This window comes from Somniosus microcephalus, chromosome 14 (assembly GCF_052327205.1).
Source record: "Somniosus microcephalus isolate GS21.2 chromosome 14, FLI_Smic_1.0, whole genome shotgun sequence".
In the NCBI taxonomy this organism is placed as follows: Eukaryota; Metazoa; Chordata; class Chondrichthyes; order Squaliformes; family Somniosidae; genus Somniosus; species Somniosus microcephalus.
Genome location: NC_141000.1, coordinates 104,974,759 through 104,989,008, shown reverse-complemented (window position 1 = coordinate 104,989,008; position 14,250 = coordinate 104,974,759).

The window sequence follows — 14,250 nt, the reverse complement described above, 5'->3', positions numbered from 1 at the left end:
AAAAATTGAGACCAGGGGTTGCTGATCAGTCAGTAGGGTGAATTTCTGCCCTTGCAGATAGTGATTGAACTTCTTCACCCCCCACACCAGGCTGAGGGCCTCCCTGTCAATCTGGGCATAGTTACGCTCGGCTGAGGTTAGCGAGCGCGATGCAAAGGCTATTGGCCTCTCTGAACCGTCACGGAATTTGTGTGACAGCACCGCTCCAATGCCGTAAGGTGATGCATCACATGCCAACCGAATCGGTAGTGTTGGGTTGTAGTGGGCCAATACTTCTTTTGAAGTGATTAGGCATTTACATTCCTGAAAGACACGCTTACACTCATCACTCCATTTCCATGTTACACCAGTTTGAAGCAGGGCGTTCAGTGGGTGCAGAATTGTAGATAAATTCGGCAAGAACTTATGGTAGTAGTTCACCAACCCGAGGAACGACCTCAGTTGCGACACATTTTCCAGCGCTGGAGCCTTGACTACAGCCTCAATCTTGTCTGGCGACTTATGCAACCCTTCCTCATCAATCATGTGGCCACAATACGAGATTTGTCTCCTGAAGAACTCGCATTTGGGACGGTTGGCTCGTAGCCCATATTCCTGTAATCTCGTGAGCACCTGTTCCAGGTTGGCAAGTTGTTCATTGTCATTTTTGTCCGTAACCAGGATGTCGTCCAAATAACACTGGGTCCCCGGGATCCCTTACAGGACTTGTTCCATTGCCCTCTGCCAAATAGCCGGGGCTGATGCTACCCCGAACACCAGTCGATTGTACTGGTAAAGGCCTTTGTGAGTGTTTATCATGAGGTATTTCCTAGATGCTTCTTCCACCTCCATTTGTAGATACGCTTGAGCCAGATCAATCTTTGTAAAACGTTTCCCTCCAGATAGTGAGGCGAAAATATCTTCTATCCGCAGAAGCGGATACTGTACTGTGTGCAGGACTGGGTTCACAGTCACCTTGAAGTCCCCACAGATTCGAACCTTCCTTGGCTCCCCAGGCGTGCTGCTCAATGCTTTCTTCATTACAGGAACGATGGGTGTGGCCCACTCGCTCCAGTCCACCTTAGACAGCACCCCGAACGCTCCAGACTCTCCAGTTCAGCTTGCACGGCTGGGCGGATCACGTATGGCACCGGTCTGGCCTTGAAAAATTTTGGGGTTGCGTTATCCTCAATCTTTATGGTTGCCTTTACTCCTTTTAGAGTCCCAAGTCCTTGTTGGAACACCTCTTCCGCGTCAGATAGAATTTGTGACAGACGTCCAGGTGCGACGTCATCATCTTTTTTGTCAGTCACAGTTAGTGCCAGAATGGAATGCCAATCCAATTGTAGTTTTCGGATCCATTCACATCCCAATAATGGTGGTCCTCCATCTCGTAGTCTATACATGTATAGTTTCTGTGTTTCCTTTCCGTTATATTCAACTGGCACCCTTATTTTTCCTCTGGGGTAGACCTTTTGCCCCGTGTATGTCTTCAATACAATGAACGTGTCCTTTAAGGGTATGTGTGAGAATAGCCGCTCATAGTCTTGTCGATTCATGACAGTTAGGGCTGATCCTGTGTCCAGTTCCATCTTTACTGGGGACCCTGCTATCATGTGGGTGACCCAAATGGTTCGGTGATCTTCCTTTGCGATCACGTTGTGTAACTTTAAACAACTTAGTCTCCTGCTCCCGGAGTCCTTATCACTCTCCTGATCTTCTGAACTACTGTCTGTCAGTTTCTTTACTTTCCTGTACTGTTCCTTAGTAGTTCTTGTCATGTTGGTTTTCTTTCCTGACCTGCAGACTCTTGCTATATGTCCCATTTTTCCACATTGCCTGCATATTTTGTCTTTAAACCAGCAGTCCTTCTGCTCATGGGTTGTTCTGCCACAGCGATAGCACTTTTCGGCTCCATACGCCATTTCGTTAGCGCTGTATTCTTGTGGTTTCTGTTGTATTTCCGCAGCTCCCTGTGCTGCTGCTTCGTAGGATACTGCCACGCTGAAAGCCTGTTCTAGCGTCAGGTCCTTTTTTGAAAGTAGTCGTTTCTGGGTTCCTTCACTCTGGAGCCCGCAGACAAACTTATCCCGTAAGGTGTCTGCCAGTCCTGCTCCGAACTGGCAGTGCTTCGATAACTTGCGTAGTTCCGTAAGATAGTCAGCATTGCTCTCATCTTTGTGCTGGTTTCTTTTATGGAACTTGAATCTTTCTGCTATCAGCAGTGGTGTAGGGCTTAGGTGTTCCTGTAAGATATGACAATCTCCTCAGAACTTTTCTCCATTGGTTTAGCTGGGGTAATTAAATTCCGCAGTAGGCCGTACGTACTCGCACCCATCAGATTTAATAATACCGACGCCCTCTTTCCATTGGCCACCTCATTTGCCTTGCAGTACACTTCAATTCTTTCCACATATGTGGTCCAGTCTTCTACCTCGTTGTCGAAAGCAGTGATACTGCCACTTTTCGGCATCTTGGGCGATTTAAAATGGCGCCTCCCACACTTTTGCTTCTTCCCCAATGGAATAAAATGGCGCCTCCCGCACTTTTGCTTCTTCCCCAATGGAATAAAATGGCGCCTCCCGCACTTTTGCTTCTTCCCCAATGGAATAAAATGGCGCCTCCCACGCTTTTGCTTCTTCCCCAATGGGATAAAATGGCGCCTCCCGCGCTTTTGCTTCTTCCCCTTACTGCCACACTGCTCCTAGCGTTCTACGGGGCAATGGCGGTGACCCGCAGCTTCGGCGCATCTCGCTTTCCTTCCCCCCGTTTAGTTTCTCTCCACTGTCCTGTTCTTGAGCACCGACCATGCCCTGTGCGCTCCACCCTCTCTCTCTTGTTTTCTTTTCCCGGCGACGCTGCGCAGCCCATTTTGTAGAGCCGCTCGATCGAGCTTGAGCCCGCCGCAGTCCGGAAGGGTCAGCGCGCTACCTGCTACCAGCAGGATTTGCTGGAACCACTGTTGGATCTGTGGTTCAGTGGATAAATAATCACACGGATGCTGTACATTAACAAATAACAGGTCTTTACTGGAGGAGGGTAATCTCTAGACTGGGGTGTAAAGTCTGTGGGTTGTGCAGTTAATAAATACACAGACTTCAGAAGTAACAAACAAAACAGGTCTTTACTATTCGAAGGTCCGGGCGAATCTGCCCCAGCAATCATGCCACAACACTTATATACTGGTGTGGTCACTATCGGTATTACAGTATACAGAAGCCAAACAAATAGTGCCACCCGAAAGTAGTCCTCTTAAAGGTGAACGGTTACATTCAATAGTTCCCTTAAAGGTGGACGGGTACATACACTACAATCCTCCCTTTTTAGCTTATTACTTACAGAGTCCCCGTTAAACATACATATCTTCAACTTCCTATAAAACAAATTACAGATATAATCTCGGTGGAGTCAATGTCATATAAAACAATTTACAAATATAATCTCGGTGGAAACAGTTCACAGGTTCAGTCTCTGCGGAAACAGTTCATAGATTCAGTCTCTGATCTTGACTCGTTCCGAACAACATTTCTTTGGTGTAGCCGGATTACCTGGCTAGCGTGACTCCTCCATAGCCTTTTTCTTGACGTAACAGCTTGAACCTTCGTCCTGTTGAACCAGCAGTGCGGACTTTTACAACCAACTGGCTGTCTTGACATTTTCCGGTTTTTCAACTAATTTAGCTCCTTTCGTAATGTCCCGCCTGGAATGGTAGAAGTGCTAATATTTTAGACAGTTATTATCTTCTGCTTCTTCTTTTTCTTTTCTGCCTTTTTGAAACTCTCGGAGCTCCTTTCTCGGCTGCCAGCTGTAGCGCCACCAACTCTCTATGTTCCTTAGACCTTAAGTGCTTCCTCCGGATTTCAGCACTTTGAGAGTTCTCAGCACAAGCTGGGCAGACCACATCCTCGTAATATTCAGTGTCACTCAACAGGTCATGGTAATATTCGGGTTCGTCCTGAGTTAGGCCAGCGAGAGAGACTTCTTCTTCCTCCTCACCCGTCTGGACGTTAGCTGACGGTGGTTCCTTCCCTAAACATCTTTCTTGAAAAGCCTTCTTCATGCATTCATATTCATCCCGCTCTTCCTGGGTTATCTGCCATTCCTTCACGACGGACCTCATTTGTGAGTTCAATACCTTCCTTTCCATCGGTAATTGCGTTATCAGGCTATTTAACCCTTCTACTGAAGTAACGGTTTCCACATTCTTCTGTTCACCTTGACGTGATTCAACGTACTTTTGGCATCCTTGTAAAATTTGTGTTGCCACCTCAGCTATCTCCGTGACTTTTGAGAGCTCCGAACTCGTTCCCCCTGAAGATTGAAGCTTGTGTTCAGATTGTTCCCCTTGCAGAGTCTTGTCCTTCAGCATATGAAGGAGTTGGCTGACCATTAACTCTTCCCTGGGAACACGGTGGATCAGAGTCTTCTCCATTTCCTCCACCTCTTTCTCCAATACTTCCACCTTACGTTCCTCTTGAACTTTGGCTTTCAGCGCTCGGAAAAGTTGCGCCCTGATGCTCTCTAGTTCATGTTCAGGGACCATTCTTACAGTGTCCTGTTCTTCCACTGAAAGGATTCCCAGTTGAATCTGTTCTTCAAGTTGTTGAACCTCGGTCATTGCCGCCTCATATTTGTCTTGGGTGTCCTTCAATGTTTTTATAAGTTCTTGGACATCCTGTCTTTCATGCTCTGCCATGATTTTCACCTCTAATTTCTCATCTATGGATGGATCTCCTACCGATGAGTCTGTCTTGGCCTTGAGCTCGTCAAGAATTTCCTGCAGCCTTTGCACTTCTTGCTCATGTTCAACCTTTAGTTGTTCATATGCTTCTACTGAAACTAGCTTTTCGGAGGCTGCCGAGTTAACCCCCTCCAGAATTGTAGCCTGGGCCTGTTCACACTGTTCTTTCAACTTCTCACACTCTGCTTGTAAGGAGTCGTAGAGAAGAACTGGAATAAAATCCTGGCTCCCTGAAGATTCCTCTTCCTTTGGTTCATTCTGTAAATATTCTAGTTCCTGAACAGCATCAGGGGAATGTGATTGGTATTTGACCACGATGGCTCTATGGTCGCTCTCTGCTTGAGCTAGCTGTCTCTGTAGTCTTTCCAGGTTCTCCCATTCGGTGTCCCAGAACCTTTCCATATTTTTCATCTCTTGTACGAGACGGTCACTCAACTGTTCTAATTGTTGTCGTACTTTGACATAAGTTTGCGTCCGAGCTCGGTGTTCTTCCGTCATGGATGAATCCTTTGCTTGAACAGGCTCAGAATTCTCTGTCAACCTGGAGTTCTGCTCTGCAGCTTTATTCTTCTTGGTACCATAAGTCCTTCTGTATGTCTTCGTTTTCTTTCCCATCGTCGGCAAGTCCCTTTTAGCCTCGTCTTCCATATTCGACTTGGTCTTATCATCATCCATTTCAGAATCTGAGCTAATAGCTTGCACCGAGTCCTCCCTCATTATGGCTTTTAGGTAATTCCATTCCATGTCTATTTTCTTAATCCACTCCCGTCCTAGAAGTGGTGGTCCTCCCTCAGGTAATACGTACAAGTTCATTCTTGGGTGTTCTTTACCCCTATCTCTCACCTTGACTCTTATTTTCCCCACGGGGTATACGTTATGCCCCGTGTATGTCTGTAATACGAACTTGGTATTTCTTAAAGGTATGTGAGAGAATAGCCTGTGGTAGTCCCTTCGGTTGATGACTGATAGAGCTGATCCAGTGTCCAGCTCCATTCTTACTTGGACTCCAGCTATTTTTAGTATGACCAAGATGGCCTGTAGATCCGTTTCTTTACCCACATTGTGGATTCTCAGCCTACCCAGCTCCTGGTTGTTTGGGTCTGAGTCTGAATTCTGTTCGTCTGAACTCTTCTCAGCCACCTTGTGTACCTTGTTGTACTTTTCTTGTGGTGGCTTCCTTTGATTATTGGTCTTTTTCCCGGACCGGCATACCTTCGCGATGTGACCCAGTTTGCCACATTTCCTACACTCTTGGTTCTTAAACCAGCATTGATTCTGGTCATGCGTGGTCTTCCCACAACGGTAGCATTTTGTTGTGCTTGAAGTAATTTGGTCCACCCCAAGTGCCGCCGCCTTTAGTTGCATTTCCGCCGTTCCTTTCGCTGCAGCTTCGTGCGATGCAGCTATAAGGACAGCCCTGTCCAGTGTGAGGTCGTTCTCTTCCAGTAGTCGCTTCTGCGCCCCTTCTTTGGACAATCCGCATACGAACTTGTCCCGCAGCGCTTCTGTCAGATTCCCTCCGAACTGGCAGTATTTTGCTAGCCTACGCAGTTCGACCAAGTATTCCGCATTGCTTTCGTCTTTCTTCTGCGTTCTTGCGTAGAATTTGAATCGTTCAGCCAGCATCAGCGGTGTGGGGTTCAAATGGTCCTTCAGCACAGCCACAATCTCTTCGAAGGTCTGATCCGCTGGTTTATTTGGTGCTATTAGATGCTTCAAGAGCCCGTATGTTTTTGCCCCCATCGAGTTTAGCAATGTTATCGCCTTGTCGTCTTCCTCTATTTTGTTGGCTTCGCAATAGATCTCTATGCGTTCCACGTACGTGGCCCAGTCTTCTATTTCCGAATTAAAGTCGTTAATATTCCCTCGCTTAGGCATTTTTCTTCCCTTGGGAGCAGCACCAGTATTTCTTTAAGTATTCTTATTTATTTGTTTGTTTCTAAGATGGCGGTTTTCCCGCGAAATCGGCGGTTTCCCGCTCTTTCCTTCTCTCCCCGCCCACTTCAATGGCGGTATGTCAATCAAGATGGCGGTTTTCCCGCGAAAATGGCGGTTTCCTGCTCTTCCTTTCTCGCCCCGCCTACTTCAATGGCGGTTCCCCGCTTCTGGCGTCTTCTCCGCCTAATGGCGGCTTCCCGCGTTTCTTCCCGGTGGAAGGGGTACGCTTCCCCCACAGCGGACAGGTTCAGCCGCTGGCTGGCTTCCGCACAGCTCCCCTTACTCGGCTATGTCTTTTCCTCCCGCCCGCACGGCCCAACCGGCACTGGGTACACCCCGTTAACGAAGGACAGTTCAGCCGCTGGACTGGCTCTCACGCAGTCTCTCTCTCCGTACCCGGCTCTGTCGCTCTCTCACCTGCACGTTCGGTGCTACCGGCCCTGGGTACCCCGTTGGTGGAGAACAGTTCAGCCGCTGGACTGGCTCTCGCGCAGTCTCTCACCCCATTTTCGGCTGTGTCTCTCACCCACTCTCGCACGTTCGGTTTTGCCGGCTCTGAGTACCCCGTTGGTGGAGAACAGCTCAGCCGCTGGACTGGCTCCTCGCAGTCTCTCTCTCCGCACCCGGCTCTCACCCGCACGGTTCCCGTTCGCCTCCCCAGCCCTCTCGCAGACCGGTGTTTCCCTCCCCGGCTGCGGCTGGGTTTCTCTTCCCGCGCCTACTCGCAGGCTCAGCGCTTCGTGGCTGCGGTCGCTGCCCGGATTTTTCCCGCCGATCGCGGTCCGGCTGTCACCCGACGCCGTTGGACCCGACTTTTGGCCGGCACAGCTCCCCCTCGACCGAGGTCGAGTGCTCTGCCCTTATCCTCCGGATACTTCTACACCTTCCCCTACTCACAGTCTCTTCGGCCGCCTTGTTCCCTGCTGATCGGCTCACTCCGCACCGTGGTAGAAGGGTAGTCAGTGCCTGTTGCTAATGGAAGCTTTTGTTGCTAAAGTCTTCCACCTTTCTCCTGCTGCAGCCTCGTGTTTTCTTCCAGCAGCACGACGAAGGCGGTTGCCTCTCTTCGACGCTCTTCTTGCTTTGGTAATCTTGCCGCAGGGTACGATCGGACTCATCGCCACTGTAAAGTCTGTGGGTTGTGCAGTTAATAAATACACAGACTTCAGAAGTAACAAACAAAACAGGTCTTTACTATTCGAAGGTCCGGGCGAATCTGCCCCAGCAATCATGCCACAACACTTATATACTGGTGTGGTCACTATCGGTATTACAGTATACAGAAGCCAAACAAATAGTGCCACCCGAAAGTAGTCCTCTTAAAGGTGAACGGTTACATTCAATAGTTCCCTTAAAGGTAGACGGGTACATACACTACATGGGGTACAGAGGCATGCGCACAGCTTATATACCGGTGTGGTCACTGCCGGTACTACAGTATACAGGAGCTGTAAAAAGTAGTTCTGACTTAAAGGCGCATACACTACAATTCCTCCCCTTTTAGATTAATAATAACCCCCTTAATATTCAAATAACAATTACATTTTTACATGTACATTAAATAACAAAAGTCCATTTATAGATTCAGTCTTTGGGGCGGCTTCCTGACCCTTTCGGGATAGCGCCTTTCCAGAGGTTCTTGTTCTTGGTGCAGAGGCGATTCTGACCCCTTTTCATCGGGTAGTTCATCGGGTTCCACTGCTACTGGGTCTGAAGTAGATGCTACCGGTATGTCGGGTTCATCCCCAGGTACTCGAGACATGGGGTTGATGCGCTCCTGTGACGCTAAGATCTGATCGACGTGGCGTCTCACAATGTTCTCCCTGACATCCACTGTGTACATTAATGGCCCCTGCCTTGTACATATCGTTCCGGGTTGCCACTTCTCTGTTCGATAGTCACGGGCCAAGACTGGTTGCCCTACATTGAAGCTCCTTGTCGGCTTCTCGTTGATGTGCTGGAATTGTTTGTACTCAACATTTCTTCGCACATTTGGTCTGAGCAAGTCCAGACGAGATCTCAACCTTCGGTTAAAGAACATCATGGCCGGGGTCTGGTTGGTCGCGTTTCGGTAGGCTAATAAGAAATTGTCCATCTTATGCTGTAGTGGAATTTCCTCGTCGCACATGGCCTTTATCGCCTTCTTAAAGGTTTGTATGAACCTCTCAGCCAATCCATTGGTGGCTGGATGATACGGGGCGGATGTGTAATGCCTTACCCCATTCCTTTTCATGAATTTTTGGAACTCGTCGGACACAAACTGTGGTCCATTATCAGAGCAGATCTGCTCTGGCAAACTGTTTCCGGCAAATATGGTCCGTAGGACTGCAATCGTTTTCTCTGTAGTGGTTGAAGACATCTTTCTCACCTCAGGCCACTTTGAATGAGCATCCACTGCTATTAAGAACATTGAGTCCATGAATGGACCAGCGAAATCAATGTGCACCCGTTGCCATGGAGAGGAGGGCCACTCCCATGGGTGTAGAGGGGCATGTGGTGGTGCATTTTGGACCTTCTTGCATCCTAAGCAGCTCTTAGTTAGGTCTTCGATTTGTGGATCGATTCCCGGCCACCACACATAAACCCTAGCAAGGCTTTTCATTTTCACTCCCCCCAGATGACCTTCATGTAGCTCATTTAGCACTCTCTCCCTTAACTTGGGTGGAATCACCACTCTGGATCCACACATCACTGTCCCCTGGCATACTGACAGCTGTTCTCTTCTGGATGAGAATGCTGGCAACAGCGAGTCGCCATGTGTTGGCCATCCCCTCACCGTCAATTCATATACCCGTGACAGCGTCGGATCATTGCGGGTCTCCTTCTCTATATCCGCGTTTGTTACTGGCAATCGTTCAATTATCGACGAATAAAATATCTCGATAGGGTCCACTGCTGGTGCTTCTTCCACAGTAGGCAGTGGCAGGCGCGATAGCCCATCAGCGTTCCCATGCTGTTTCGTGCCTTTATATTCTATTTCATATTGATTCGCCCCTAGAAACAGGGACCATCTTTGTAACCGCTGTGCAGTCATTACTGGCACGCCCTTCTTAGGATTAAAGATGGAGACAAGTGGTTGGTGGTCAGTCAGCAAGGTGAACTTCTGCCCATGCAGATAGTGGTTGAATTTTTTTACTCCCCATACTAGGCTGAGGGCCTCCCTGTCAATCTGGGCGTAGTTGCGCTCGGCTGAGGTTAGTGACCGAGACGCAAAGGCTACTGGCCTCTCCAACCCATCTGGGAATTTGTGCGACAGCACCACTCCAATGCCGTAGGGTGATGCATCACATGCCAAATGAATTGGTAGTGCTGGGTTGAAATGGGCCAACACCTCTTTTGATGTGATCAATTCTTTACACTTCTGGAAAGCTCGTCTCCGTTCGTCATCCCACTTCCATGGTACCCCTGTTTGCAGTAGGGTGTTCAGCGGGTGTAATACCGTAGACAAATTTGGTAAGAACTTGTGGTAATAGTTTACCAGCCCGAGGAATGACCTCAGTTGTGACACATTTTCTGGTGCTGGAGCCTTGACTACTGCCTCAATCTTGTCAGGGGACTTATGTAACCCCTCTTCATCAATGATGTGGCCACAATACGAGATCTGTTTCTGGAAAAACTCGCACTTGTGGCGATTAGCTCGTAGCCCATAGTCCTTTAATCTGGTGAGCACCTTCTCCAAGTTAGCGAGGTGATCACCGTCATTTTTGCCCGTGACCAAGGTGTCGTCCAAATAACACTGGGTCCCTGGACTCCCTTGTAGGACCTGATCCATCGCCCTTTGCCAGATAGCCGGAGCCGAGGCTACTCCAAACACCAGCCGGTTGTATTGATAGAGACCTTTATGAGTGTTGATCGTAAGGTAATGTTTCGAAGCTTCTTCTACCTCCATTTGTAAGTACGCCTGGGCTAGATCAATTTTGGTGAAGCGTTTACCACCAGATAGTGAGGCGAAAATATCCTCAATACGTGGAAGCGGATATTGCACCGTGTGAAGGACTGGGTTCACTGTCACCTTAAAATCCCCACAGATGCGGACCTTCTTTGGTTCCCCAGGCGTATTACTCAACGACCTCTTCATTACAGGAACGATGGGTGTAGCCCACTCGCTCCAGTCCACTTTGGACAGTACTCCTGAACGTTCCAACCCTTCCAGCTCTGCTTCAACCGCTGGTCTGATCGCATAAGGCACTGGTCTGGCCTTCAGAAACTTTGGGCTTGCATTTTCCTCTATTTTAATTGTTGCTGTTATTCCTTTTAGTGTTCCTAGTCCCTCCTGGAACACTTCTTTTGCATCAGTTAGCATTTTTGACAGTCGGCCAGGTGTGACGTCGTCATCCTTTTTGGCCTCAACCTTCAGTGCCTGTATGGAATGCCAATCTAATTGTATCTTCCGGATCCATTCACGTCCTAGCAGTGGTGGTCCTCCATTTGGCAATACATATATATCCATTTTAGGTATTTCCTGGCCTTTATATGTCACTTTCACCCTTATTTTTCCTTTGGGGTAGACTTTTTGCCCCGTATACGCCTTCAAGACAATCTCTGTAGCTTTCAAGGGTATGTGTGAAAATAGCTGCTTGTAGTCTCTTTGATTTATGACTGTTAGAGCTGACCCTGTGTCCAATTCCATTTCCACTTGGACTCCGTCTATCTTGAGTGTAACCCAGATAGTCTGGTGATCCTCCATTTCTGTTACATTATGTAGTTTCAGACAACCCAGCTCCTTGCTTCCGGAGTCTGTGTCACTTTTCTGTTCGTCTGAACCACTGTCCATCACCTGGTGTACCTTTTTGTACTTCTCCTGTGGAGATTTCTTACTGCTGGTTTTCTTCCCAGACCTGCAGACTCTTGCTATATGTCCTGTTTTCCCACACTGTCTGCACACTTGGTCCTTGAACCAACAATCTTTCTGGTCATGTGTTGTTCTGCCGCAGCGATAGTACTTCCCTGTTCCATAGGTCATTTCGTTGGTGCCATATTCTTGCGGTCTCCATTGTATCTCTGCAGCGCCCCTTGCGGCTGCTTCGTGTGATACTGCCATACTGAAAGCTTTGTCCAGCGTAAGGTCCTTTTCTGATAGAAGCCATTTCTGGGTTCCTTCACTTTGTAGCCCACACACAAACTTGTCCCTTAACGTGTCTGCTAGTCCCGCTCCAAACTGGCAGTATTTCGATAGCTTGCGCAGTTCATTAGGTACTCAGCATTGCTTTCGTCTTTGTGTTGGTTCCTTTTATGGAACTTAAATCGTTCTGCTATCAGCAGCGGTGTGGGGTTTAAGTGGTCCTGTAGGATTTCTACTATGCTTTCAAAATTCTTGTTTACCGGCTTCTCTGGGGTTATTAGATTTCGCAGTAACCCATAAGTTTTTGCACCCATGGAGTTTAACAGAACCAGTGCTTTATTAGCATCTGGCACTTCATTCGCCCTGCAGTACACCTCAATACGTTTCACATATGTCGCCCAATCTTCGACTTCATTGTCGAACGTAGAGATACTGCCACTCTTCGGCATCCTTGGTTGTGCGTTAACTATCACCAATGGCGCCTCCAGCGCTTCCCCTTCTTCTCCGCTAGCACAAAATGGCATCTCCCGCGCTTTCCTTCCTTCCCGCGCTCGCCCTTCTTCTCCGCTGCGGCTTCTCAAAATGGCGTCTCCCGCGCTCTTCCTTCTTCTCCGCGGCTCAATGGCGTCTCCCGCGCTCTCCCTGCTTCTCCGCGGCTCAATGGCGTCTCCCGCGCTCTCCCTGCTTCTCCGCGGCTCAATGGCGTCTCCCGCACTCTCCCTGCTTCTCCGCGGCTCAATGGCGCCACCCGTGCTCTTCCTTCTTCTCCGCGGCTCAATGGCGTCTCCCCTTGCAGACCCTGATCAGCCCGTGATCCCTGGCTGTGCTCTGCGCGTTCTTCTTTTGATATTTTTCGACGCTGCTCAGTCTAGAACCCGGCTGTTTCTTACCCTCTCTCTCTCCGGTTGCTTTATTTTTCCTCGACGCCGCTCGGTGTTCAACCCCCGGCTGCGCCCTGCGCTCTTCACCCTCTGTCTTACCCTGTCGATGCTGCTCGGCTCTCTCTCTGCCGTCGGTCGGCTCCAGCCGCCGCTGCTCGGGAAGGGTCTGCTCCGGACCTGTCGTCGGTCTCTTACTGCTCGTTGTGGCTGGGGAACCACGCCCGGCTCTCCACAGCCTCCCCTGCGAAGTTGGATCTCTGCCTGACTGCTGGGCGGTTGCTCGTGGTCGACGCCCGTGTTCCTGGCCTCGACTAATTTTTATTTTATTTTATTTTTATTTTTATTTTTTTTATGTTGCAGGTAGATTCGAATCGACACTCGTCGCCACTGTTGGATCCGTGGTTCAGTGGATAAATAATCACATGGATGCTGTACATTAACAAATAACAGGTCTTTACTGGAGGAGGGTAATCTCTAGACTGGGGTACAGAGGCATGCGCAAAGCTTATATACCGGTGTGGTCACTGCCGGTACTACAGTATACAGGCGCTGTAAAAAGTAGTTCTGACTTAAAGGCACATACACTACAACCACAGTCTCTCCCGCAATTCTCCGAACACCGATGAATTCTTTGGGCGGTTGCCCTCGGTCGACGCCCGTTGCTCAGACTACGACCTTCCAGGACCCTCCTCTCAGGCGAGATCCCCGTGAGATGATGCCACACTGCAGGTGAGTTCGAACTTCCTCGTCGCCACTGTAAAGTCCACGCCTCAATAATACACGGACTTCGGGAGAACAGTTTAACAGATACTTTACTGAACAGGAGGCAGCGTCAGACTGAAAATACAGAAGCCTGCTAGGGCCTTTTATACAGGGGTGGTCACTGCCGGTACTGCAGTCTAAGACCAGTTATTCCCTTAAAGGTACATACACAACAGTACTGAATTTGGATGATCAGCCATGATCTCATTAAATGGCAGAACAGGCTCGAGGGGCCGAATGGCCTACTCCTGCTCCTATCTTCTATGTTTCTATTACTGACAGATCAAGGTTGGTGAGTAGCATGTGCACATGGACTTCTTGCTTACATAACTTCACAGCCTCCTTCTTGCACTGCTATATAAATACAACATTTAGTGTGCCTCGTAAACCAGTATAAAGGTAGCCTACAGCCCTAGTGAAGCTGTAATAATAATTGAAATAGATCACTGCCATTAAATAACAACAGATTTTCTATGCTCCTTATCTCTCAATAACTCATTCACTATTTGCTTTGATTCAGGAGATTAGAATTGCTTGGGTGGTGGATTTCTCCAAAGTGATCTCTCCAAGATCGCTCGATGAAGCAATGGGTGAAAAACACCAATTTTCTTTCCCCTATTTGATACTATTTCCATTTAGCAATCCAGATGAGAACGGACAAGACTCACTTATGACCATAATAAATAGAAGATAGTCACTAATAAATCCAATAGGGAATTCAGGAGAAACTTCTTTACCCAGAGAGTGGTGAGAATGTGGAACTCGCTACCAGAAGGAGTAGTTGAGGTGAATAGCATAGCTGCATTTAAGGGGAAGCTCGATAAGCACATGAGGGAGAAAGGAACAGCAGGATATGCTGATAGGGTGAGATAAAGAGGGGTGGGAGG